The 27,931-nt window shown below is 51.8% G+C and overlaps 1 protein-coding gene across 1 annotated transcript in view; it reads right to left on the reverse strand.

The window, feature by feature from the left end:
- ATP2B2 (ATPase plasma membrane Ca2+ transporting 2) overlaps positions 1 to 27,931 on the reverse strand; it is a 174,497-nt gene that overhangs the window by 99,831 nt on the left and 46,735 nt on the right. The window lies entirely within an intron of this gene.

Genomic DNA, 27,931 nt, shown 5'->3' on the forward strand with positions numbered 1-27,931 from the left:
GCCGACATGAGTCATTGATTCACACCAGCTTGGTCCTGTCACTCTGGGGTACTTAGGACATTTCAGTGAAACAAGCTGCGAGTGCTTTCCCAGGAAGACCACAGGCGGCTTCGTGGCCCTGCTGCATGCATTTGAAAAACAGAAACAAGATTCACACAAGGCGATGCGGTGAAGCCCCCAGAAGGCAGTGCGACGGAGCACGCGGGAGAGGCTGTCTGTGCAGGTGTGCACACGCTCGGGGCATGGCTGCTTGTGGGAGGGCGAGTCCGCGTGAGTGTACCCTGGCAGAGACCAGGGAGACTGCCATTTCCGAAGGCATCACTGCGGGGATGTTTGGGGAATTCACAATGTTCAAGACAAAACAATGAATGGGAGGAGAGATGTAAGTCTGAGAGTTGCTACTTCCCAGCTGTGACCTTGAGCAGGTGACTTCCCCTCTCTGGGCCTTAGCTTCCTCACATGCATCTTGGAAATAATCATCGCATGCACATCACAGGGCCAGTGGGAGGAGGAAGCACATGTAACGTGCATGAGCTGGCACCTGGCACACAGTAAGAGCTTGATAAGTATCAGCTGTTACTCTGATACCCACACCCTACTAGCTCCTGACTTGACTGTGCATTAGAATCACTAGGGAGCTTTAAAAACATTAATGTCTGGGCTCCAAACCTAGAGATTCCCATGAAATTGGGCTGGGCTGAGACCTGGGCCTTGGGAGTCTTAAGAGCTCCCCAGGGATGCACAGCCAGGGTCGAAGACTCTGTGGCTCCCAGACCAGCAGCTCCAGCATTACCTGGACACATGTCAGAAATGCAAACGATCAGGCACACCCAGACTTGCTGCTTTGGATCTTCTGGGGGTGGGGCCCAGGCATGTGCATCGGACAGCCCTCCCCTGGGGACTAGGCTCTGGTTGAAGAACCACTGCCCTGGGGGAGAGGGAACTAGCCTGCCAGGTGCTTTGAGCCACACCAACAACCCTGGCACATGGGGGTTTCTGCTGAGGCCCCGAGACGGTATCAGCTGGCCCAGTGCACACAGTGGGCGGGGGACAGAACCTGGGTCTACCTTTCTCTTCCTTCTGCAGGGCTTGCCAGCTCCCACAGGGCCAGTTTCCCTTTCTGAAAGCTGCCCACAGTCAGGCTCACAGTCCGCCTTGAGGCAGAAGAGGAGGGAATGAGTACTGTGGTTTGAAAAGCTGATAAATCCAGACTTGAGGCCAAAGGGGATGTGGGGACCACACTCAGACGGTCTGTCTTCTGCTGGTGGCTGAAACAGTCTGGAGAAAGAGAAACTAGTAATAAGGTAGGAGAAAGGAGGCCAGAAGAGATCAGGCAGTGCGGGATGAGGAGCTCACACTCAAGGTCGCTCTGACAGCATCCCTGCCCTGATCTACAACCTTCTATGGCTCCCCATTCACAGCTGCATCCATCTCCTGGGCTCACGGTAGCCTCTCTGAGGTTGTCCCAAAGAACTCTTCTGGCCTCACTCTCAGTGCTGCTGTTTATCCCACTTTCCTGCCTTTGACAGGACTCATCAGATTCCTGGCATTTGCCTGCCTTTGTCTTAGTTCAGCTGGCTCCTAAACCAGGACACCCGCCCCTCCCCTCTATCGAGCTATTTAGTCTTCTGAGAGCCAGATGAAAATTTATCACCACCTCCTGAAAGCCTTCCTTGATTTACCCAGCAAGAACAACCCATCCTTCTTGTCCTGCCCTGGTAGCATTCATCACCCAAGTCACTCATTCATTAGCGTCTTTCCTGAGCCAGGTTTAGGCTCTGGCGGTCAGATGCCAACTGAGATCCACCCTTTGCTGCCACTATCTTCTGTATACTGATTTCACCATTCCCTAGAGGAGGCTGTTCGTGCCAGCACACAGTAGGCCCTCAGGAAACCTCCCTCCCTCTCCTACCCACTGGGGATCAGACATGGAGATGTGGGAGCTGAGGCCACTCAGAGGGACCTGTACACCTGGGTGGCCATGTGCCACCTGTAAGAGCCATTTAACAAACATGGGCTCAACAATGCCGCTGTGGGAAAAGAGCCCAGTGTGGGCTTCCCAGTGGTTTGCGTCCATCTGGGCAGTCATTCTAAATTCAGGACAAATCTGATGGCTATTGCCCAGTGGGCATGGTGGGCATGTGTACAGTGCCTGGAGTTTACCATCACATCATGGTGTTGATGGCTCCCAATGGGTGGGATGCAGGGTGAGGGGTGTCTCTCTGATATGTCACGGCCCCAGGGGGCTTTTCTATGGATCTATTATGGGTGATGACGTGTAGGTAGTGTTTATTGGTTCACGTGCTCACACAGAGAACTGGCATCTGGCCACGCACAGGTGCACACAAATGTGGCACACAGCTGTGGATGCAGCATTTGACTACTGGCATAAATGTGCATGGCCACAGCACTGGCCGGTTTCCCCATACACATGTGGATGAGGTGTCCACTAGTTCATGTGCACATGGACATAGCACAGAATGAAACCAGTTACTTGTCAACACCTCAGACACTGTCCCTCCAACCATCTTGATACACATATGGACACAAATTTCTCCTCTGATTTAAATGCACCATTTGTCTTTTCCCCAAGTCAGGCTGAATTTCCACCCCAAACTGGCTCAATCCCCAGTTTCCACTGTAGGAACTCTTTTTTTAAAATGTTTTTATTGATTTTTAGATAGAGGGAAAGGGAGAGGGAGAGAGATAGAAACACTGATAAGAGGACATTGATTGGCTGCCTCTTGCATGCCCCCTACTGAGGTTTGAGCCCACAACCCAGGCATGTGCCTTGACTGGGAATTGAACTAGTAACTGACCACTCAGTGCATGGGATGATGCTCAATCCACTGAGCGACAATGGCCGGGCTCCACTGTAGAAAGTCTTAGACCCACAAAACCTCTTGGCTCATGGCTCCAGAATTTCAATGTGTGCAGGGAAGTGGGTATGGAGGGAGTGTGGGAGTGGTGGTGGGGGCTGGTTGAAAGGTGGGTGGCCAGGGGCTCATCTCAAAGCTATCAAAGTATCAGTTATGTGTACCAGATGGTGTTTGGTAGAGCTGGGGGGCCCTGAATAGGTTTACCAGATAAAATATAGAACATCCAGATTCATAGCAAATAATTTTTAGTCTAAGTGGTGTCCCATGTAATATTGGGGACATACTAATAATAAAACTGTTATTTTTTTTGTTTGTTTATCTGAAATTCAAATTCAACGGGATATTCTGATGTTTTTGTTGTTGTTAAATCTGACAACCCAGCTTCCCCAGACCTTTCCCCTTGGCTGCCCCCCTGTTAGAGCAGGACAAGTTCCATGGCCAGTCTCACCCTGTGTGACGGGTGGGAGCATGGACAGGTGGGGCAATGACTAGGCCCAGACACAGGGCTGGGTTCCTGACTCACCGAGGGAGGGGACACTCATCTTACTCAAGTGAACTTTAAAGAACTGAAATTTACTGCACAAAAACTATGGCCATTTCATAGGGTCTCTCTCTGTAATTTAAGAGATTTGATTCAGAATGTCCCAAGGTGACCTCTGAGATGCCTTTATCTCATCCTCTTGGAAAAATGCAGATCAGAAAAGCTGTTTTTCTCCCCTGCTGTGCAGGGGTCTTGATGGTTGAACAATGTCATCACAAGACGAGGGTCTCTATACATCCAGGAGGGGGCGCTCTGCAGAGCTGCTGCCTGCAGCCTCCCAGGACAACTTATGTAGGCAGAGGGGGTGGAGCACCAGTCTTCACTCTACCCCTTATTGAGACCCTGGGCAATGGTGTCCCCTCTCAGTTTCCTCATCCCCAAATAGAGCAGAGGACAACGTAGTTCTGCTCACTGGAGTGAAGATGAAAGCAGTTTCAAGATTGGCAGTGCCTGACACACAGTTGGTGTCTAGAATCTGGGCAGAAAAAATCCCTTTCCTCAAATGCCACACTGCATGAGCAGCAGTGGCAGAGTATTTCTGTCTTCTCATTGTTCTGTGACCTTGAGTGATCCCTTCAGAGATGCAGGCCCCCCCTGCCCCCCCTCCACTATACTAGGGCTGCAGGGGGCGGGTTGTTGAATGTATACATATGTGCTCTTACGTGACCATCACTTTACACACATGACTTGCATTTAATTCTTTTGGCCACGCTATAGGGTTGGGATTATAAACTCCATTTTATGGGTGGACAAACTGAGGCTCAGAGAGGAAAAATGACTTGCTCAGAGTCACACAACTAAAGTCAGGATTTGAACCCAGGGCTTTGAGGCTTCATAGATGTACTCTTTTCACACCATGCTGGGCTGCCTGCTTCAGGACCCAGCACTGAAATCAAAGCCGACAATTCTACCATTCTCCTTGTTGCTCTTGAGACAGCCTTTTGCTATAAACAGAGACTTGGCAATGGACAAGAGCTAGCTCCCAGAGATGCCAAGCACCTGAAGGGAAATGGGAAAACTTAGTCACCAGGCTGGGTGTTGCTAAATATTTGTGTTGTCACTGTGGTGTAGGTTCCGCCATTAGCATAAATAAAAGTCTTATATTTAAAAAAAATCCACAAGCCCTTCAATAGCTACAACATTTATAGAAAGATGCATTTCTGTCTTTGGAAAGTGAGTGGGCTAAATAAACGGTGGTACATCCAGTCCATAAAATACTATGCAACAGTTTAAAAAAAACAAGATCCATATATGTGTACTAGCATAGAAGGCTTTCCAAGACAAACTGTTGAGTGATAAAAGCAAGTTGCAGAGCAATGTGTATAGTTTGATTGCATTTATGTAAAACAGAAAACTCAACAAAACAATAGCTTATGTTTTCAATGGGTACACATATATGTAAATGTGCAGTAAAAGGTCTGCAAGGATCTGCTCCAAACACATGAAGGTGGGACTTCTGAGAAGGGGAAAGGGTACTATGATTAATTGCAGTGGCCAAGGAGACTTTAGCTTTGACTGAAATATTTTAACTAAGAGAATGTGTTCATATTTTATTTGAATATCGAAAGTTGAATTTAAAGGAGGAAATCAGTCTATACTGTGAGAAAATATAGGTTTGTTTCCATATAACCTCTGGATGGAATGGGCATGGGGACAAATAATCCTGCGTTAATATCTTGGCCTCATCACTTACTACCTGTGTACATCCACCCAGACAGGTATGACCACTCCTGTGCACCACACGCCCATGAGCCTAGGATGGCTTCAGAAGCCATCACTGGTCTCCCCGCTCTCACCCCCAATCCATTCTGTACCCAGCCGCCAGTGATGTCGTGAAAGTGTATAGTGCACTGTTCATGTCAGGCCCTTGCTTCAAATGCTAAGTGGCTTCCTTTGCACAGAGAGAAAGTCCAGTTTCCTTGCCAAGATCTGGAAGGCCCTGTACAGTGTGGCTGGCCCCTGCTGTCTCCTGATGTCATCTCTCTTCCCCACCACGATGCTCCAGCCACACCAGCCTCTTTCCTATGGCTTCGATTCAAGTGCTTTCCTGTCTCAGGGCCATTGCATGTGCTGTTCCCTCTGCCTGGAATGCTCCTCCCTGCTTTGCACCTAACTCAGGCCTTCTTTTGGGTGAATCTGTCCCCTTGCCCCCAGTAGGTTGAGCCCTTTTTGAATATTCTCATAGCTCCTGGAAAATCCTTTTCATTTTGTCATTGTTTTAATAATGAATAATGTAATAGATTTTTCTTAATATTTGGCTCCCTTCCTGATTATAAGCTCCATGAGGGCAGGGACTGCGCCTGTCTTGGTCTGATACATAGTACATGTTCAGTTAACACATGTGGCCTCTCCTAGACACACTTGCATAGGAAGAAGGGAGGTAAGGGGTGGGCAAGTTAACTCCAATGTCTGCTCTAAGGCCTTTTCGGACCGAGGACTGGGGGGCAGGGAAGATACTCAGCGTCTTCTCGGGTCACTTTTTTTCTGTGTCCAATTGCCTCAGTGGACTTTTCTGTCCTTGTTGCTGATGGGAGAGAGGGAGGAGCCTCTAGCTAAACGCCCCACAAAAGGACTTGGGGGAGCACACATATCCAGCCTCAGCCTCACCCTGACGCGTCTCACACGTCCCGCTCAGGCGCTTGACGTTATCACTGGGGGACAATTGTCGGTGTGATCCAATGTCAGAAATAAAGGCCAGGAGAGCAGAGGCCTTCATTTCTGTAACACTAGCTTCTCCAGTTCTTTACAAAGGTCTTCTCTGAGGACCAGGAGATGTCTCTTAGAAAAGATTCTCCCTCAGGAAGAAAGAATTTCGGGGGGAGGGGACGGCAGCCTGGGGACAGGGGAAAGAAGGTGGCGTGACAGTTATGAAGCAAATCGGAAATCCATGAAGACCCTGGAGAGCTGAGAGGCACTGCCTTGTGAAAGCTGTTGTAGGAACTGCGCCCACGTCCTTGACCATGTTGGGCCTTGTGACTCTACAAGGCGGCCCTTCGAGGTCTGTGTTGTAGATGAAGAAACCTTGGTTCGAGGTTAAGGGACCACCCGAGGTCTCATACCCCCGGCTCTCTTGAGCACTTACTCTGTGCTGGGTAGGCCCCATGGGGACATTAGCCATGTGTGTCTCATGGTTTCCCTGTGACTTCACCTTGTTAACCCACTTTACTAGAGTTTGTCTTTTTTCTTTTTTTAAATCTTCACCCAAGGACATTTTTCCATTTTTTGTTCAGATAGAGTAGGAGGGAGAAGAGGTAGAGAGAGAAATATCGACGTGAAAGGGACACATCGAGTGGCTGCCTCCCACACAACCCAACCAGGACCAGGGACAAACTGCAACCGAGGTACGTGCCCTTAGTGGGAACCGAACCTGGGTCTCTCTGGACCGCAGGCCGACACTCTAACTGCTGAGCCAAACTGGCCAGGACTAGAGTCTGTTTTAACCACTGGATCATACTCCTGCCCCCAGAACATGAACCCGGGTCTCCCTCACTGCAGAGAACCTGTGTAAGCTCTTCCCACCGGGCTGATCCTCACAAAGGGGCTGGGAAAGCATGACAGTAGTCCCATTTTATGGATGAGGAAACTGAGGCATGGGGATGGGAGAAAGTGCCTCTCCCTAAGGTGAAACACTGAAGGTGCCTGATCCACCTCTGGACTGTCCAGCCAGCATGCTGCCTCCTTTGAAGAGGAACGTCTCAGAGCTCGAACTCTGACAAGCTCCTTGCACCTGGGCCACCTGGAAGGTTCTGATCAGCCAGGAGGCTGGAGGCTTAGGGGGTGTGTGGAGTCAGACCTGAGTTTGAATCATAGCTCTATCCATTTCTAGCTGTTTGGGCTTAAACAGGTTATATAAATAGCTCTGGGCCTTGGTTTCCTCATCTGTACAATGGGGGTTACCTTCTAAGGTGGGCCTGGCCACCTGTGAAACCACAGATGACTATGAGGCTGGCTGTTGTCTCAGTTTGCCGGACCGTGAGCTCCACGAGGAGGTTGGCGGAGACAGTCCTGTGACCTGTGTCAGAGCCCAGCACACGGTAGGTGCTCATCAAACAGGCGTGGAATGAATGGCTGGCAGGCCACAGATCCCACAGGAGGAGGAACGCATGCTCCCTAAAGCCTTCACCAAATAATACAACTGAAATCAGTTGAGAATAGTTAGGCTTCTCAGGAAAGCTATCAAACTGTACTCTCAGAATATTATTATTCATAAGAATGAATGCTTTTTCACTAACTGTAATGAATGAATAATAACAGCGGGGTGATTTTGATTAAAAAATAGTTTTTTTTTGTTAAAACTCTTAAAGAGTTTAAGCATTTAAACTCTGTAAGCTGTTAAAGTCTTTCTTAAAAGAAGAGGTTAAAGGCTTACAGAGGGAAAAGTTCCAGGTTCTGACCTGGACCTCAGGTGGTTTACACCCGACATTACCTCCGAGGACTCACTGCTCCCCCTCTGCTCCTTTATTGCCCCTTCCCACCTTTATTCTGCCTATCAGGGGGTGGCCCAGTCGGATGGCTCCCCCTGCTGCCCTTAGCGCAGGAGTAACACATGCATTTCATCTTGCAAGTCAACTGTGATTGATCAATAGGGGTTACCTGGAGATGAGATCGAGGAGCCTGAGCATTGGGATTGATTAGTGATGTCTGCCGCAGATGAGGGTTCAGGAGGTGGGGACTTGCCTTCCAGGTATTTGCTATGTCTCTCATCTTTCCTCTCTCTCCTTCAGTCCCCGGGGCCCACAAGGTAGCCCCACTTGATTAAACAAGTCTAAGACCAACCTCTCGGTTTCCTTCAAATCGATTCCTCTTTCAGACCAGATTAACCAGCCTCTTGGTAGTTCTTGGATTTGACCTTTTTTCTTCACTCTTGAGATCATCATCTGAGTCTGGGCTCCCAGCATCTCTCCACTGGCTATTCCTGCAGTGGCTCCCCACTGGGTCTCCGTCCCGGTCCCACCACCGTCTGTCCACAATGTATGCTGCTCTGGTCTCCCTTAAATGCCCATTGCAGACTTTTACTTCTCCACTCTGAAACTTGCAATGGCTCTAAATGCTCAACGGATAGTGTCTAACATCCCCTGTTCTACAGTTAAGACCAATTTTACTCATTCATTCATTCATGTATTCATTCATTCCCCTTTCCTTTCTTCTGTGTTTACATCTTTTAAAACACATACATTTTGTGACTGTTGCATACATAATGTCAGATATGTTTGTCTCCTAAGGACACAGAGATAAATTACACATGACCCTTGCTTGGAATTGCTCAGTCTGGGGTGGTGATGGTAGAGCACAGACAGACACCTAAAAGATTAATTCCCACCCAAGGTGACAGAATGCCACCTGAAATGCTTCTCCTCCCATCTCTGGTTCCTTTTCCAGGCCTAAGTCTGTCACCTCTCCTTTGGGACCTGCCTCAATGTCATCCTCTCCCAGCATCTTTTTCTTCTCTCTCATAGTACCTGGCACGCCCTGTAAATCTGATGGCCTGTCTGCCTCTACTCCTTTTCCACTAGCTTGAGCTCCTCACCTCATTTCTGTAGAAGGTAAATTGTCCAGCACACAGTAGGGTCCTGATAAGAGTTGAACTGATTCAACTCCAGTGTTTGAGTAAATCTCTCACATGCTCTATTTCTCCTTGCGGACTCCCAATCAGATCTCTCAGGCTGTCCATCCATTTGCTTCGCTCTGGGCCTGAGGCCAGACTGCCTGGTCCTGCCACTTACAGGTCGGGCATGTTAACCCCCATCTTTAAAATGGGGGTGATGACAGTACCTACTTGATAAGGTTCTTGTGAAGATATAATGAGTTAATATATGTTAATGTGCTTAAAACAGTTTGGCACATGGTAAAAGTGTGAGCCACTATTGTGGCCATAAAGAATTTTTCCTACCTATTGGAATAGATCCTTTTCTTTATTTTTCCTTTGGTGGGGGGGAGGGCTGAGCCCATTTAATGTCTGTTTGGGATCGTCACCCTCTCCTGCTTGCATCTACTTTGTATTTTGTCCCCCTCATTGTGAGTTCTCCTGCTGGATGGGAGGGTCCGGGTCTTGAAGGGGTTGTGGGGAGGGAAGGGTGGGTGGACTAGCCATTTCTCTTGGGGAAGAATCACCGCCCCCACTGCTCACTGGGTCATACCTGGTTGCTCAGCAACCAGGAATGCACATCTCTGCGGAGGCTTGCAATTTTATGGGAAAACAAATGTTCCTGATGAACCCTCAAATCACATCCCATTAAGTTTTGTTCAGCCTGAGGCTCAGCAACGAAATCCAAAGGAACAGAACAAAGTGCCAAGACTTTTGGGGGCAGGGCGCTGAGGTAGGAGACTGGAGCTGGGGTTTCGGCCATGCCCACCCCTAGTGGCTTTGTATCTGCTCATGGGCTGAGCCACCATCTCTCTCTTCAGCCTCTGTCACTGCTCACCTGCTGGAGTGAGGATCTGGTACTTGCTTTGCAGGGCCTTGGTCAAAACGAATGAGACAACGTCTCATGTCACTCTTCTGTTTGTGGCTCTCCTGTAGCTGCCTCACTTGGGAGGGAACCCCCCTCTCCTCCTCCAGGCTCCTGTTGTCCAGCCCCTGCTCATTACCCTGGCTTCCCCTGCTGCCAATGTCCCGTCAGGTCCCACCTCCGAGCCTTTGCCCTCGCTCCTCCCTCATTCCACGCGGCAGCCCCTTTCATTCTCCAGGTCTTTTCTGCCTCCTGATCCCAGGATCTCAGAAGATCTCTGTTACTCCTGACCGCCGGCTCTTGCTTATTTCCTTCAGAGCCCTTACTACAATGGACAATCTCAGCTGTTTTTCCATTTACTTTGTTGTTGTTTGTTTGCCACCCACACTGGAATGCAAGCCCCAGAAGGGCAGTGACCTTTTGTTCATGGCTGTATCTACCCCCGGAGCCTACAGCGATACCTAGCACACAGTAAGTGCTCGAGAAACATCGATGGAAGGAGTGAATCCGCGTGCTGCCCAGTGATTAGTCGGTGCTCATGAACCTCTCGCTGTTAGTTCCACTTTAGGCTCTTTTGCAAAGGGGGGTGGCTGACACCCTTAAACCCTGTACTGCTTGGTCCCAAATCTACTGGAGACAATAATTTTTTTTTGTCTAATTATAGCAAAAAGTAAAAGTACCGATTAACTGAGAAACGTGTTAGCAGAAAATCATCCCTGGCACTTTTCAGGGACAAAACATCAGGACAGAGCTGGCATGACATGCCCCACGGTGCTCTGAAATTCAAATTCATGGAACAGGGACAGGGAAACGTATCTAAGATCTGAGGGCATCTGGAACACACTGAAAGAGTGGGGGTTGGGCCAGGTAGGGATGTCATCTCTGCAACCTGTTGGCAAGAGACCTTAGGTATATTGTGCCTCAGTTTCCTCACATGCAAAATGGTGATAATACTGAAATGAGATGCAAGTCCCCCCAGCCTCCTCCCCCACCCAGTGCTCAGAATTAAACCTCAGGACTGGGACTCACCCCAGCCCTCAGGGAAGTCTCCATCAGCCTCCCACCTCTTGGCTGTATTTCCTTCATTCCTGTGCCGGGACCTGAAGCATGGCTGCTCCCTGAGATGATAATTTTAGGACAATTTAGAAAAGCTTTTGGGGGTGACAGAAAAGCTGGCAGTTCCAGATCAAACCGCTAGCCTTGCAGGCTGCCTGTTATCAGAACATCAGAGGGACAGCTTTGCAGCCTGGGCTCGCATTAACTGCAGCAGTCAAACACTGATTATTCTAAGCCCCGGTGCTATTCGCTCTACTCTCTCTCCTTTCTGGGTAATTTGATCTCCCAGGACTTCAAGAGGATGCTGGTGGCTTTGTGCCAGCTCATCTGTCCTTGAGGCTGGCAAGGGGGTGGTAGTCAGCTCCTCCCGGACTGGAACCCTCCCCCAGGACCCAACCTCCAGGCAGGGATAAAAGGGACGGACCTCTCCAGACAGGGAAGGCAGGGAAGCTGGGCAGGGACATGTACAGGGAGGTGGGGAAGACACTACTGGTGGCCAGATTCTCTGATATCTCCATGGTTCCCAAGATGAGCTGGGTTGTGGGTTCTAGTTGAGGGAGGTGGAGTGGGGAGCTGCTGGGGAGTCCAGCATGCATACATTACTGTTTTTTTTTTTATTTATACATAATTCTTGCTGGGTGCTGGGTCTTTGGAGGTAAATGAAACTGCCCTTGCCCTCAGAAAGCATAAAATCCAGAAGTCTAGGATGGTGCCTGCCTACCCACCAGAGATGCTGCAGCTGCCTCTCTCAAGTGGAAAGAAAACGTTTTAGCCCTTTAGGAGTTAAGCCAAAGTGTGATAATTTACAAAGCTACCCTCACCGCTCTACAGTTTGCTTTGGCACGCATTTTTTTTCTTTCCTGCAATGGGGTTTGCCCAGTGTTTTCTCCACATGACTATTTCTCTGGGATTGGGCTAGTTTGGTGATCCCTTTTTCCCGCTGAACACCCACTGGCCTCTTGGGACTTAGTTGTCTCCCAGCTGACACCACCCGCTTCTAACAGAGCAGGAGGCGTTTTCTCCCCTGACACCGTGATTTCCCCAAACAGATTCCAGCAAGAAAAGAGGTGTGGGAAGAGGCACAGGCCTGGACAAGTTAGGAGACTCAGACAGGTCCTGACTCTCACCCACTAACTGTGACCCTGTGCAAGTCCTCCCCGGACAGGACTCTGAGCCTCCGTTTCTCTACTATAAAATGGGAGGCCGAAAATGCTTATCTCCCAGGGCAGCCATGATAGAAAGAGAGATCATGAAGGTTACAGAGCCTGGCCGAATGCCTGACAGAGCCCAAGTTGTTAACACAGGGGATCCGAAAACACTGCAGAGCAGGAGCCCCACAGGACTCACCCTCAGTCAGCCACGGAAAGCAATTCTTAGGCACCCAGCATGTCAGTTGAGACTTAGGTTAAATGTCACCTTCACAGGGACGCCCCCCTTGACGACCCATCTAAGCCATCCCTCCCCCTAGTCACCCTTAAAGCCCTTATCCACCTGATATCTTGTTCCTTTATTTGTTTCTGTATTTTTTGTTGGACTCCTGCAAGCTTTGTGAGGATTGGGATCTTTGTTCACTGCTGTAGCCCCAGCACCTAGGACAGCATCTAGCATCAACTAGGTGCTCAAGAAACACTTCTTTAAAGGATGCATAAATTAATACATGAATGAAATCATTCTTATCCAGGGGGTAGAACTTCATACTTCACCAAAGAATGTATCAAAATTTAGTGTGTGTGTGTGTGTGTGTGTGTGTGTGGAGTTAGTAAGGAGCAGGGCATCTATAATCTCAACATTATAATCATTATCCTTAATTTTCAGCTACAATCTTTAATTTATTCTGGAATCCCAAGTGGTGTGAATGGAGGGTCAAGCTCTATAGTTTTAAAGGAAGCTCTGGGACTCAGATGTCTTGTGGGCCTGGAAGCCTGTTTTTGGGGATCCTGCAACAGGGTGGTGGCTGGATCATGCCAGTCTGCAGGCCACAGTGAGGAGTTTAGATGCCATTGTAAGAGCAGTGGGAGCCACTGGGTTTTGAGCAGGTGGTGGCACAAGTGGACTCGTAGTTTTTACTCTGGTCACTGTGGGGAGAAGAATTTGGAGGGGGAGAGGATGAAAAAGGGAGGGGCTTATACATCCATTATTCTCATTTAATTTTCTAAACAACCCTGTAGGTAGGCATATCTAAACCTACTTTTCTGATGTGAAAACTGAAGCTCAGAGACGGCAAGTGATTTACCTGAGGTCACACAGCAAGTGAGTATAGGAGCCGGCCTTGGACCCTCAGGCAGTACTCCATGTCCAGGCCCTGCCACATGGCTCCGGGGCTGACAGCCTCCAGCCCCTGGGTCTGGGATTCTGGACTCACCATTTTTTTTCCTTCCATTAAATTCATTGAGGTGATATTGGTTAACAAAATTACATAGGTTTCAGGTGTACAATTCTATAATAAAGCATTTGTAAATTGTATTGTGTGTTCACCACCCCAAATCAAGGCTCTTCCTATAACCATTTATCCCCAAACTCAGCTTTCATAGCCTATGAGGCTCAGGCCCAGGGGCCCTGAGAATGTTGCTGGTTACAAGGAAGCAGTAAGTGAGACCTGGGAATCAGAATCAAGTTCTCAGCCACCCCATTAACATATCAGGCACTGCCTAACCCTAGCCTAGCGCCTCTTTCTCATATTTGGGCCTGAGCTCCAGGGTGTTTGGGGCAACTAAAAACTCTCAGGCCTCTGGGCCAGAGTCCAAGCACCACTCTGGGGAGCACAGAATCCTGGGGACACCTCCTCATCCCCTTCTCACAGATGGTTAAGAGCACGAGGTATGGCCTCATCCAGGCCCAGGTTTTACTCCAACAGCTGTGTTACTTCGGCAAGTCAGCCAACCCTGTGTGCCTCAGTTCCCTCAAAACAGGGATATAGCAACGTCTTGGTCTGCTGCTTGGTACAAGGTAGTCAGACGCCAACTCAGCTACTGGAGGACAGCGCCGCACCTCTTCTTGGCTCCCTTCTCAATCAGATGCCCGGCTTGCCCTAGGCCAAGCCTTCTGCTGGCCACCAGAGGATCCCCAATAAGGGGGGTGCTGGAGACCCTCAGGTTCTCAGGTGGGGTTGCTATTTCTTCTCCTTGGCCGTCTGTGGCCACAAGCCAGGGGCCTGTGGTCGCAGGAGAGATGGAGCATCTTCTTGGAGGGGCAGTGGGGCTCCCTGGTGACGCATGGATTCATTGGGTTCAGCACGCCCACTCTGCCTACAGTTGTGAGGTTAGGCCTAAGCCTTCGGGGGTATGTCCCCCATATCCGGGCCACTCCCGGCCTCTGAGGGTCTCCATTCACTCTCATGAACCCTTAGGGGTACTTGAGAAGCCTCTGCCCTAAGATACTCTTCAACAAGAGGTGTCTGTGTCCTCTTGGGAGGGTTTCTAAGGTGAGCTCTCAGGCAGTGTGACAAGAAGTCTAGTTCATTTACTTTTTTCCCCTGAAGAAGGTGGGGGGCTGAGGCAGGGTGGGGGTATGGGTTGGCTGTGGCTGTTCTGGGCCCCTGTACCTCTCCTAGCTGGGTCCTTTGGTTTGCTGTTTTCAGGATTAAGCTCTGGATTCTTTTAAAGACTCTGGGACTTTAAGCAATTATGAATTAAAAAAGAAAGAAAGAAAGAAAGAAAGAAAGAAAGAAAGAAGCCATCATAAGAGAAAAAAATACAACTTAAAGAAATGATCAAAAAGAGAAACAAAAGCAGGTGTTGGGTTGTGGCTATCTAGTGGCATTCCTGTATCTTTTGGGCAATTAGGTCCCCCCTACTGGGAGGAGGCTTGGTAGCTGTCAATCAAGATGTTCCCTGATTTCCTGGCCCAAGGGTGGGCCTGCGACCAAGCCAGACCACACCTTCACTCTCTCCTTGGACTTGGACAGCTGCCTGCGAGAGCTGATCGTCACGTTTTCTGGTATTTTGGGAGCTGGTTGTTAGATACAGTCATTAATAGAATTAAATGACACAAACTTATAATTTATATAAATGATATTGAAAAAGGTAACAAATGTCCCATACGCATCCCTTCCTAATTATTTTACTACTAGTCACTGGCTCTATTCGCTCGAGTCTGCACTGCAGCAATACTAGGCGATGGTGTGCTGGCGCAGTTAAGGCCACTGTGTGGGTGACGTGGCGGGGTACTTCCACCACGACATCAGCACACACAGCAAAGGCAGACTCCCTCCGGCCCCAGAGCTGGGTGATACCCATGTGCCCGTACAGCGATGCCTGGAGTCCTGAGTGACACGGGCCCCAAAGAGCGGGAGCAGGTTCCCCACCCCGCATCCCCCAGAGGCGCATCTGTTCTGCCAGTCCTGCCTCCGACCCCTGCATGGCCCAGTTTCCCTCGGGAAAACACAGCTGGGTTTTCCCGCCTTTGCTCCCACCAGGGAGACCACCCCATGCTGCCCATGAATCTTTTTCTTTTTTATCCTCACCTGAGGACATTTTTTTCCATTTTTTGTTCAGATAGAGTGGGAGGGAGAGAAAGGAAGAGAGAGAGAGAGAGAGAGAGAAACATCGACATGAAAGGGACATATTGAGTGGCTGCTGCCTGCATGACCCAACCGGGGCCGGGGACAAACTGCAACCGAGGTACGTGCCCTTAGCGGAACCGAACCCGGGTCTCTCCGGACCGCAGGCCGACGCTCTAACCGGCCAGGGCCTGCCCATGAATCTTTATGCTGCTGCCCAGAGAGCTCACAACCAGCATGCCTGCGCTGACCCGCCTCCGGGGCCGTCCCCACCACTGCAAAAAGAGACGCTGAAGCACCATCGCCCCTAACGTCACCCCGCAACCCCAACACTGGCAGAGTCTGGCTGTCTCCTTCAAGCCTTTCCTCCTTGCGTCTGTTTCTGCGGCGTGGTTGCCATGTACATGCCAAGCCCTGCTTTGTTCGCGCCCCAGTATTTCAGGAGCCTCACCCACGTTCTTTCTGTTCTCCATCCCGTCCATTCTCTGCAATGTTCCAGCAGGCACATGGAACAGCCCAAAGGGGCTTAATTGCTCTTCTGATGTTGGGCATTTAGAAAATACTTTAAAAATCCATCACATGGGGATGGGGTTAAGAAAGAACTCTCACTTTGTTTTGTGCCGGGTGGCTGCGCAAGCGTGGACGAGGTCTTTCACTCTCTGGGCCTCAGCGTCTTACACCTGTAACACGTGCATGAGGATGACAGCGGTAACAGCAGTGATAATAACGGCAGTGTCCACCCCCCGCGGGCTTCCTGCACTGGGCGGTGTGCTCGTGCTTGTACCAGCTCATTTATTCCTCACAACGGCCCAGGACAGTACTGCTCCGCAGATGGGCAGACGGGTTCTGAGAGGTGCCGTCATTTGCGTGGCACAGCTCAGCTGGGATTCAGACCCAGGACGTCTGCTGCTTAATGCTTAGGCTGCGCTGCTACTGCTACCGCTGTGTGATGGGCCCTTGAGACACGTGTCCACGTAGGAGTGAGCTCGTCTGCCTCACCGCAGTCCTCGTCTGCTCCCATCATGTCCCCACTTTACAGGAGAGAGACTGTGGCTGCAAGCACAGAAGTGACTGCCTGAAGTCAGAATGTTCTGGGTTGAACTGTGTCCCCCAACACCTTGACCTCAGACATCCAGCCTCCAGGACAGTGAGTCAACAGATTTCTGTTATTTAAGCCACTCGGTGTGTGGTCCTTTGTTACGGTGGCCCCTGGAAACCACACAGCAGCAGGGCAGGGTGGATGAGAGAGCTGAGGGTCTGTGGGGAGGCTGCGATGGGGACAGGGAAGAGAGACATCCGCCCCCTTTGACAAGTACAGGGACAGTTCAGGGTCCCAGCCCTGGGTTGGGTCCTTACCCACTGTTTGCTTGGCAGATCCCTTCCCTCCTGGGTCTCAGAGTCTCATCACCATGGGGTTGCTGGATTAAATAGTCCCTGAGAGCCCTTCCAGACTTGTGGTCCCACAGGCTTATGAGTCCCCCAGGCCCGTGTCCCATCAGTCTTGACCTGATTGAGCCGGTGTGTGTTTGGCAGGGCAGCCCCAGGGAATGCTGCCTTGGGCTGTTTTGTTCAGCAGACATATTTCCAAGAGTTCATCCAGCAGTCGGCCATTGAGGCTGTTACTCATCATTATCCTCCTTCGACTCCCCTGCAAACCCTATGTCTAATTGACTTCCACCTAGTGTCAGACACCCTGATCATACCCTACCTGCAGGCAACACTCTCCTCTGCTTCCCTGACTTCTACTTCGCCTGCTGCCTGCTCCCTTAGTAGCCGACATTCCCTAAGGACCTGCGCGTGATGAGCCCCCAGGGGAATTCATTCCTGCACATTTATTGAGAGTACTCTGTGCTGGGCACTGTTCTAGGTGCCAGGATACAACAGTGAACAACACAGGCCCAAATCTCTGCCCTGCCATGGTTGACTCCCCATGCAGGCTTGGGTCTTGTTAGTAGAGATAGACTTCTCTACAGACATCTCTGTCATCTGGATGATCCACCTCCAGGCCTGCCCTCCCACCCGGGTTCCAGGCTGCCGTCCTATCTGCCAGGCCTGAGAATGCACAGTGCCCAGCACACGCCTTCTGTCTCACCCCTGACCTTGCTCCTCTCCTTGTTGGCTCATCTCTATCACAGGCAGTAGTTGCTGTCTTGAAAACTGAGTCTGCGTTGACACACCTCTCTCCGTCTCCCCTTCCCTCTCTCCCTCTCCCCTTCCCTCTCTCCCTTTCCCCTTCCCTCTCTTCCTTCTCTCCCTTCCTCCTCCTCTTCCTCCTCCTCCTCCTCCTCCTCCTCCTCCTCCTCCTCCTCCCTTTCTCTCTTTCTCTCTCTCTCTCCTATCACGGGCTGAGTCCTGCTGCTTGGAGCTCTCTCCTCTCTATCACTGCCTCCCTGGCCAGGTCCAACCCCGTGCCCTGTCTTTCGGATGCCTGTCCCTCCTCTCCGCTGGCTTCACCTCTCCTTTCCACACCAAACTGATTTCTGCCACACTACTTCTCTGCTCAAGAACATTTAGGGCTCCCTTCTGCCCCTTAATTTAAGCCCAAACTTGCTGACTTAACATTCAGAGTTCCCGTATAGACTCTGGAGTTGCCTGCCAAGGTTTGAATCCCAGTTCTTCCACTCATTAGCTGTGTGACCATGGGCAAGTTCTTTAACTTCTCTGTGCCTTAGTTTCCTTATTTGTAAAAATGAGAATAATACCAGTGCCTGCCTCATGAGGTTGTTGGGAGGATTAAGTGAGATATGATGTATGTAAAGCGCTTAGAATGCTATCTGGAACACCTAGAGTGCTCCATTACTCTTAATTATCATCACTACTCTGATTGCTCCCTCCCCCAAGCCCCAGCCAAACAGAATAATCAGCTCTTCCATTTACATTCGCTTCTTCTTTGCCTCTGTGCCCCTGTCCGTACTTTCCCCCTACCTGGAGTGCCCTTCCCCACTGTAAACTCTGCCTTTCTCTCAACATCCTGCTCAATGCCACCTCTTGCATGCAACCCTCCCAACTCAGAGTTGGAAGGGCTTGCTTCCACTTGACCCCATGGCAACTTGTCCAAAGCTTCCCACAGAAGGAGCTGACTCTTCTCTGTTTAGAAATGGCCCTTGTGATCATTTGCTGGGACCACGGAAATTTCCAGGGGGCCTCCCTTTGGGGTGGAGGCTGACGCTGGCAGGTGGGGACAGGGAACCATCTGCAGAGGCGCTAATTTCCACTGACTATAAATAACTCTAGGTCTGAAACCACAGCAGGGGCTTGGATTGTGCCAGGACGAGTAAGATAATCGTTGCGGGGTGAGGGGGGCCCGCATAAATAACTTACCTGCCCTGTTAGGGCCTCTCGTGTGACAGACGGCCCGGGGGAGAGGCTGCTTCAGCTCTCTTGACCTCTGTGGGACCCCGGCTGGGTGGACAGCTGAGGTTGCCTAACGCTAGAGACACCCAGTCTGCACTACTGAATAACATCTCTCACCCCTCAACCCGCTTGACAGATAAGAAAACTTAGGGGCGCAAAGTAATCAGAAACTGCTGTCCCAGGTCCCTAGCTTCTGGGAGCCTGCGACCTTTTGCCAGGAATACTCACGGGCCTTGGGAAGCCAGTGTGGGTAGGGCTCCAACGCCACCTGGGAGGAAGGTTTGCTGGGCCGGGGCTTGGGGCGACAGGCCAAGGGCACTAACCCTGCATGGGCTGTGGTGGGGCCCCGGCCATACCCAAAGGATCTGAAGTCAGTCTTTCAAGGGGAGGGGACTCCGGGGCTGGGCTCCGAGCTAGCCACCCTGGGCCTGTCTGATGTGTGCAGGCTGGGCCACGGGGGCAACGAGTCTCACAATTCTAGACTGTCTGAGACTGGAAGAGCCTTGGAGCCTACCAGACCTACCTTCCTTTTTGGCATGGGGCTTGGGGAGAGTCTCAGTTAATAAGGGCCAAAGTCAGGCTGGTTTCCTCTCCAACCGTCCGGCTCAGCATCTTCTAACAGGTGGGCGGAGTACAGGGGGCCGGACCACGGCCAGGGTGGGCAGGCTGCAGGTGAACCTCCCCGAGGGCCCCGTGGGCCAGGCACTCTGTGTTCGCTTTCCCACTAGTCAACAGACCAGTGTGGGTCCTGGGAGCTGGATCTGACCTGCTCCATTTTACAGACATAAAAATGGAGGCACTGTGAACTTCAATAACCTGGGCCTCGACCCAGGCGTTAGACACTCTAGTTTGGCACCTTTCTCCTGTCTCAGAGGTTTAAAATTTTTTTCCTTCTCTTTTGAAAAAAATAAACCCAACCTCATTTTATTGTTTTAAAATCTTACCAGATGCTCTACCATGCAAAACAGATAAAGAAGGAGGCTCTGTGATACACGGTGGGGAGGAAAGGCCACTCAGCATCTCCCTGTCCTCTCAGCACCTTTGTGGAACCCCAAGGAACCCAGTGTGAGAACCAGCAGTTTCCCTGCACTCAGGGAGCTCTTTGACTCACCTGGCCCCTGGGGAGGAGCTGTACCCAGGGCCTTACTCTCAGGGAGCTCACAGCTCATTTCACACTCATGTGGAGAGCACAGAAAAACATAAATGCGTTATCCAAGCTGACAGTCGGCACACATTGCATGGACAAACTGCTAAAACCCAGAGTCTATAAAAGTCCATCCGCAGTCTGGGGGCTGCAGTCCTCTGCCCTTTGAGGTACTTCCTAGGCTCCAGGTACAATGACTTCCTCATGTCTCCCCGGGCCCTCCCAGTTCGTACCTCAGGGCCTTTGCTCAGGCTGCTCCCCTCACTAAGCACGTACTCTCCTCCCTGTCTCTGCGTGTCCAGCTCCTCCCTGTCCTTGGGGATCTCGCTCAGAGGAAGCCTGTCCTGATTCTGTCTCCCATCAGGCAGGGGCTGACCCTCCCTTCAGCCTTCAGCACACCCCCTCCTGCTGAAGAGCTGCTTTGTCAACAGGAGGCAGTTGATGAAGGAGGTCACATTCAGGAGCCAGCCTGTCTGGGTACCAATCCTGACTGGGCCTCTTGTTAGCGGTGGTACCCTGAGCCTCTATTTCCCCATCCGTAAGTTGGGGACATGAACAGTCCCGGTTTCACAGGGGTTGGTGAAGATTCAGAGGTAATGCGTCTCTGGTATCACAGCTAGACGGGGAGAGTCTTCAGGGCAGGGGTGGTTTACAGCCCAGCTCTGCACCCCCCTTTCCTGGGAATCTGTAGGGAGCTCTGGAGGGGCTCTTCCTTTTTGACCTCTGGCTAGACTGAGTCCCTGGCCCCTGCCCCTGGCTGCCACCTTTCCTACTGGATCCTGCACTCCCATCTGACCACTGTCCCTGCTCCGTGGACGGAGAGGGAATGTCCTGGAAGGCTGACCCATGTGCAGCCACACCACGCAAAGTGCTCCTGAGGAGCGTTGGGAACATCTCTTCCCAGAAGAGCAAGGTGGGCCAAGCCTGCACATAGTAGGTACTCAACACATATCTGTTCACCGAATGAATGTGTCAGCCTACGTCTCTCGGCATGACAGCAGCAGGGGAAGCAACGGGGCATTTTCTGAACACCTGTGTCTTCTGGCTCTGGGAGGTGGGCGTTATTATCATGCCATTTACAGGTGGGGAATGTGAGGCTCAGAGGGATGGAGTGACTTGCTTGAGGGTGGTGGAGCCGGGACTCCAAGTCAATGCTCTTCTCGTTCCTTCTCTTTCCTGAGCGCGCACTAGGCACTTAGTGTTTCGTGCATATTCATTCTGCAAAGCAAAGATGCCTTCATGGAGCTGGTCTCTTCAAGCATTTGTTTCCCTCAAGAGGCTGCTGTGAGGACCACATGAGATAGAGAGTCTGGCCCTGATGAGTTTGTTTTTTCTTTAAATAATTTTAGAGAGGAAGAGAGGGAGAGAGAGAGAGAGAAGCATCGATGAGAAACACCCATCAGCTGCCTCCTGTACGCCCCCTACTGGGGATCAGGCTCACAACCTGGGCATGTGCCCTGACCAGGAATGGAACCAGCAACTTCTTGGTGCATGGGTCGACACCCAACCAACTGAGCCACACTGGCCGGCGTGGCCCTGATGAGTGTGCACACAGTAAATTCCAGCCTCTGGGTGACTCTGGGACTCAGGCTCTCCTGTAAACGCTCCCCTCACTGCCCATATCCTCCACTCCCCCTCCAGATGCCCGGCTGTGCAAAGCACCTACTGGGCCAGCAGTGTCATTGGTGGGACATGAAGTCCCTCTATCCTGCTGGCATCCACCCAGAGCCCTTGGTGAGCCACAGGCAGGCCCTCTCCCTAACTCTGCACTCTGCCGGCCACCCCCAGGCCGCAGAACTGTTTGCCTCGCACACACGCTCCTGCCCCCACCTGGGGAAGTGGATGGCACCTATTAATCGACACGTGGGTCTCTTTTATTGATGATTCAGAAAGATGTGTGGGCGGCACTCTGGAAAGTGTCCAGATATGATTCATCACTTTCACAGAAAGCTGTGCTTTTAAAGGATTTTTCCCCGGTGGTGGAGGTGGGGTGGGGGTGTATAAGCACTGAAAATCACATGTGGTGCTGACATTCAAAAAAAATCATCGATTCACATGTGTTGCTCAAGCCCATTGATCTGCCCAGATAAGCTACCTTTCTTATCTCCACTAATTTAAACCCAACTCGTCCCATGAAGGCACACGGGTATTTCCTGGAACAGAATAATAAACACCTGACACTGACCCAGCACCTGCATGTCCCAGGCACAGGCGCTTGCCACATATCACTCTGACCCTCACAGCAACCCGAGGAAAGAGGCATTGTTACCATCCCGCGTCACAGATGAGGAAACTGAGGCACAGAGAGATTAAAGAACGGGCCTGATGCGCCACAGCTGGCTAAGAAGTGAGGCCAGAATTGGACCATGACACGAGCTGGCCACTTCGCGGCTGGAACACTAGTTGTAGACCTACTTTGCCTGGACAGACCGCGCTCATGCCTATGACCCTGGTGTAATTATTAGCAGTGCTGTGATTGGGCTCTGATCACTCCATACTCAGTGCTCCAAATCCTGCCTTCACTCCTCAGCTGCCTTCCTCCCTCTCGGGCCTGCTCTTCCTCCACACCCTCCCCAGCACACAGTAGGGGCCTTCCACACAACAGGGCCACAGCATGTGTTTCGTGCCTCTATTTCCCTCTCCTCCCCCAGTCTCCTTGTGGTCTGGGTGAACTGACTGGCCCCCTCTGCAGTAAGCATGGGACCCAGGCCTGACCTATTCCACCCTCTGGCCACATGGACTGGTTCGAGATTGGCCATGTGACTCCTGTTGGCCCAGTGAAAGTCGATTCTAGTACTTAAGGGGAGAGCCTGAGAAAGAGGTGCCATTGGCACTGGGTGGCTGGAATGAGAGGGTGTTGGCCTGAGCTGCCGGGGCCCTCATGGGGTGAGGGTCTGCCTGAGGACAATAGAGAGGAAAGATAACAGCGCTGGGGGCCCTGGATCCAGCCATGCCTGAGTTCCTGGACTTTTCGGTCGTACTAGCCTGACAGTTTCTCTTGCATAAGCCAATTTGAGGTGGGTTTCTATCAACCAGAATCCTACCAGAAATACTCAGTAAGTAATAGAAGATGATCGTTCTTTTGTGGAAAACTTTCAAAGTACTTCCAGCTCACCATCTCCAAATGGCACAGAGTGAAGCAGCACAGTCCCCATTTTACAGGTAAGAAACGTGAGGCAGTGAAGTCTAAGTGCCTTGTCTGTGGTGACAGGTGAGGCTGGACCACCTCCCCAGTCTTCATGCCCCCCCCCCCATGCATGTATTAGAGAAGGTGGACAGTTTTCTCAGTCTCTTAAATACTTTGATAAGTTTTTCCCCTCCAGGCTTTGCACCTGACAGAGTCCTGGGCTTAAATGGAGCATATGGGTCACTTCACAGCCGACCCAGGGAGCTGTTCTCGTTTATCCCTGGCCAGGCAGTGAACTCCCCATTGGACCCTGTATCTGAGCGGTCCCCAGCTTCACCCTGTGTGGGACACAACTGAATCTGTGGCTGCCTCAGTTTCCCTGTCAACCGGCCAGGGCCCCAGTGAACCTTGGAGAAACGGACAGTGACATCATAATGACTAACAGAAGACCCCTACCCACTGCCTCCACACTCCCTGTGCCCGGTGGGTGGCAGCTCTGTGGATGACCTGGGCCCTGCTAGGTGCGGGGGCATTCTCCGCTAACATCATGTTGTGCAACACGAGGCACCATCCCCGGTGATCTGCCCTCCTGCCCCCTCAGTCCCGCGCTCTCCTCCACTTGGGCAGGCCGTGGGATTCATGCAAAATTAACCGGAGGTTCCGTTTCACAACATTCTGCAGTATCCAGTTCCCACCCCGCCTGCTGCTGCGCTGTTGTCTTTGTCCCCTTCTCCCCCCTACTGCGAAACTCGCCATGCAGGGAGCACCCAGCGGGACTGGTCTGAGCTGCCCTCTGACAGCCCGCGGTGCAGGCGACAGGAAGCGAGGACGAGGGCTGTGCGCACAGCGGCTCAGGGAAGTGCCACTCTAGGCTTGGGGAACTGAAGCCAGTTGTTCCACGGGTGACATAGGGTGTCCTGTGTCCTGTCCCCAGGTTGCAGCCTTCCATCCTGCACAGGGAGGGGCACCGGGGCATTCCCCATCTCTTCTCTCCTTCTCTTCCTTCCTTCTGTGAATAATTTTGAGCTCCCGGGCATCGTACCAGGTGCTGGGGACACGGTAGAGAATGACAAATAGCTCCCGCATCCAGGAGCTCACAGGCCACCCCAACACCCACTACCCATCTTTGCAGACTCATCATGAGTCGGCCTACTCTGGGAAGCCACCTCTGCTAGCACGTTAACTCTTCATTGGGCACTTGTCTTATTCACTGCCCAATTCTTTCACGAGGATGGGGCCCATGCATGCTGTTTTCTAAAAGAGATATTAGGTATAATAATAACACTGACAACATCACTTTGTGAGTGTCCAGGGTCTGCCAAACACTGCGCTGAGCCCTTCATGTGAACAGCACGTGTGAGTGACATAGCTAGTGTTATTCTCCCCATTTCACAGATAAGGCAACCAAGGCGCAGAGAGCTTACACTAAATTCTTCCAGTGTCCTTTAAGAGCACGCCAGTGAGGATTTGAACTTGGGTCTCTGGGGCCCGGCACCCTGGGGTGGAAGGGTGTGGAAGGAAAGGGGGCCATGGAAGGCAGAGGGAAAGGTGTTACAGAGTGGAACAGAACCAGTGGTGGAAAAAGAAAGGAACGAAGCTCAGATTGGGGGGCAGAGACCACCCCAGCTTCAGAGGGGCCAGGTTCACACAACAGTTGTCCCCAGAGTTGGGCCTTTAGGTAGAAAATCCAGCGCTGTCAGGGGTGGGAGCTGAGACCATGGCCTGTGCTGGCAGCAGGTGGTGCCCTGGGTGGGAATAGATTCCCTGGCTTTAAACCCCCTCTATCACCTGCAGAGATCTATTTGCCTGACGTCCGCTGGAAGTGAATGGGAAGGTGGATTTATGCGTGGCCTGGAGCAGTTTCCTGTAGAGTGACTCAGAGGTCACGGCAGCAGATTGGGGGCAGGGGGTGTCAGGAATGGCCAGCCCGAGCCCCTGTGTGGAGCGGGCATAGCTCCAGACCACATGGCTCTGAGCTGGGGGCTGGGGCCGGAGGCCAGACATTTCTGTAAATCAGAAGAGGGCAAAAAGGGCAGGACAAATGCTGAACATGAGCGAGAATAAAGAAAAGTTCCCTGGTGGCCCTGCCCGGCTCAGGCCCTCAGACAGAGAGCACGTAGAGAGCTGGGTGCAGGTGCACACGCCTGGCTCGGGCTGATGGCTCACCTGGCGCCTGTCCAGCAGAGCTGTGTTCAAAGTCAGCTTTGATGTGAACTGTGTTGATGACCTCGAGCCCTCATGCTCCTCATCTGTAAAATGGGATAACAAGCCCTGCTTCCAGGCACATGTGCCGTAAGGGTGCAGAATAGCTCACTACAGAGTGGCACCACTAGGGGCATGGCCCCGTGTTCCAGAGTCGGAGTCCGCCCTTTCTGCGGAACGTGACTGCTCTTCCAGAGCAGCGCCCATCATAACGAAACCACAAGAGCGGGTACTTGTTAAGCACTTGACACTGGGCACTCGGACTGACCTCGGTGAATGACAATGTTCACAGCTCATTTTACTGATGGGGAAAGGGAGGTGTTTCATCTCCGGGGCTGAATCCTAACACACAGCCCACGTGGCAGGCGCTGTTCTGAGCTACTTCACTTTGTTCCCACCACAACCCTTTGAGGTAACCCCTGCCATTACCCCCAGTTTACAGGGGATAATGAGGAAACGGAGAAGACTAAGGCGTGGAGTGGACAAGTAACTTGCCCACAGCTGGTAAATGGCAGGGTTGAGACTTGAACCCAGGTCACCAAGTCTAGGTCTGTGGCATTATGCTCTCCTGCCCCTCCCCAAGCCTCTTCCGGCTCCACCTGCACCCTGGGAGATCCTTCTAGGGACCAATGCAGCAGGGACTGCGGTTAATCCAAGCACAGGCTCTCCTCCTCCTCAGAGACCTTTCCCATCAGAGGTCTCATCTGGTCCTCATGAGCAATGAGAAAGCCGAAGCTTAGAGAGTCAGACAAAAGGCCCAGGGGCACACACAGCTGGCAGGTGGCAGAGCACTAGGAAGAGCTGTTACTATGTTTTCCATTTTACAGATGAGAAAACTGAGTCCCCTGTATTCTTCACGTAACGCCTAACTCTTGTAACACACTGGTATTCTATGGAATTCTAAGAAGTGTTGTTTTATTCCATGCTACATTTCCTCCTCCTCCAGGAAGGCTTCTCCGACCTTTATTGTCTACCCACCTCACCTCTCCTATGGGCTCTGGGGCCCTTGCTGCCCCTGGTCTGGATTATTTGCTGTTTTGATTGTTTAGACATCTGGGCTGCTCCCTGTGGGCTGGGGATGCAATGGCCATGTTTTGGTTTTATGGGCAGTTATATGCCCTCCTCTGTGCCAGGCACTAGGCTGGGCACTGGATATACAGAGAGAAGCAGGACAGGATTCCTGCCCTCAGGTGCAGGACACAATGAGCCAACTGGTAATGCCCTGCACAGTGTGGGAGCTGGGTAACAGGCCACTCGATTTCCCAGGATCTGAGAGCCTGGCAGGTGGGAGTGGTTTATTAGTCCATGGCCTGGCTTCAAGGGGCTCTGTGTGGGCCACATCTGCTGCATGTAGTTGGCTGTTTTTCTGGGGAGAAAAACAGCTTCCATCCAGGCCTAGAGCCCAGAGACACTTAAGAATTCCTGACTCGAGAATCTCCCGGTCCTATTCACAAGGCAAAGATCACTTGGGCAACCTTGCCTCCTAGCAGGCTGGGTATGCCAGCCTGGCGGAGCTGAGCATGGGCCATTCTGCCCCAGACTGGTGTTTGCACAAGGCTGAGGCTCAGGAGCCTCAGGGCAGAGACCGCTCCCACGGCAGGGCCACATGCGATCATTCTCAAGACCTGAGCTAGAACCACACAGTGAAGAGAGGATGTTTCCTCTGTTCCTACCCTCCCTGCCAAACAACCAGACACCAAGAAAGCAAAGGTACTTCTAAACTTCAGCCCGGGCTCAGCACGCAGCCAGTCTGGGAAGAAGGACCAGGCTTAGTTCTTCCTCCTGTCCCAAGAGGGCCCCAGAGGAAGAGAGACACAGATGCCCCGAGCCACTGGGTACACAGGCAACCACTAGACAGACTGGCAGGCCCCAGCTGAGCCTTTGCAGGAAATGCATTCAGTTAGTGCCCAGCCATGTCCAGGGAATGGGGAATGGAGTTAGGAGGTGGAGTGAGAGGGGCCTCTGGCCTCAGATTTGTTCTCTGATTATGGGGATAAGGATTCAGATGCTGCCTGCCTCCCAGCGGTGGTCTACACCTGGAAGAGGAGCTGCCATCCACTCTTAGGAGATACGGCTGCATGCTCAGGCCTCCACCAGGCACTGTGAGGTGCGCGCTGGCCCCATTTTCCAGAGGAAGAAACTGAGGCTTGGTGTAGCCTCTTTCCACGAAATTGCAGGATTGGGGAGTGCCCTGGAAGAGCCTCATACATATGCCTTTGGGGTTAGTGTAGGGAACTCTTCTCCTTCATAGTCAGGGGGAGATAACTGTGGGGATGGAGACTCAATCAGTGCCTAAGCTGGGCTTGTTTCTCTCCTCTGTACCTCATGACAGACGCCTGGGCGTTGGCCCCTCCAGAGAAGCCCCCAGGAGATTGAGATCCTCTCTCTCTGGAGATCCCAGGCCTACTTATTTTGGCAGTTGCAAAAAAGTCCCAAACCCATGTCAAGGGCAAGACACACATGGCATCTGTCACCCTTCCCGCGACGGCCCATCTTGCTTGCCTTGTCTGCCCAGCAGTTCCAAGGCCTGCGGCTGCCTCAGAGACCTAGGAGTCCCCGGGTCAGGGCCTGGCTTTGGGGCAGGGACTGGGACTGGCTGCGTGATGGCAATGCTGCGGTTCCACGCTGGGGCCCAGAGAAGGGAATTTCTGCAGCCTGGGGAAGGGAGCCCAGGGGCGGGG

The sequence above is a fragment of the Molossus molossus genome, unplaced genomic scaffold (assembly GCF_014108415.1).
Source record: "Molossus molossus isolate mMolMol1 unplaced genomic scaffold, mMolMol1.p scaffold_m16_p_18, whole genome shotgun sequence".
In the NCBI taxonomy this organism is placed as follows: domain Eukaryota; kingdom Metazoa; phylum Chordata; class Mammalia; order Chiroptera; family Molossidae; genus Molossus; species Molossus molossus.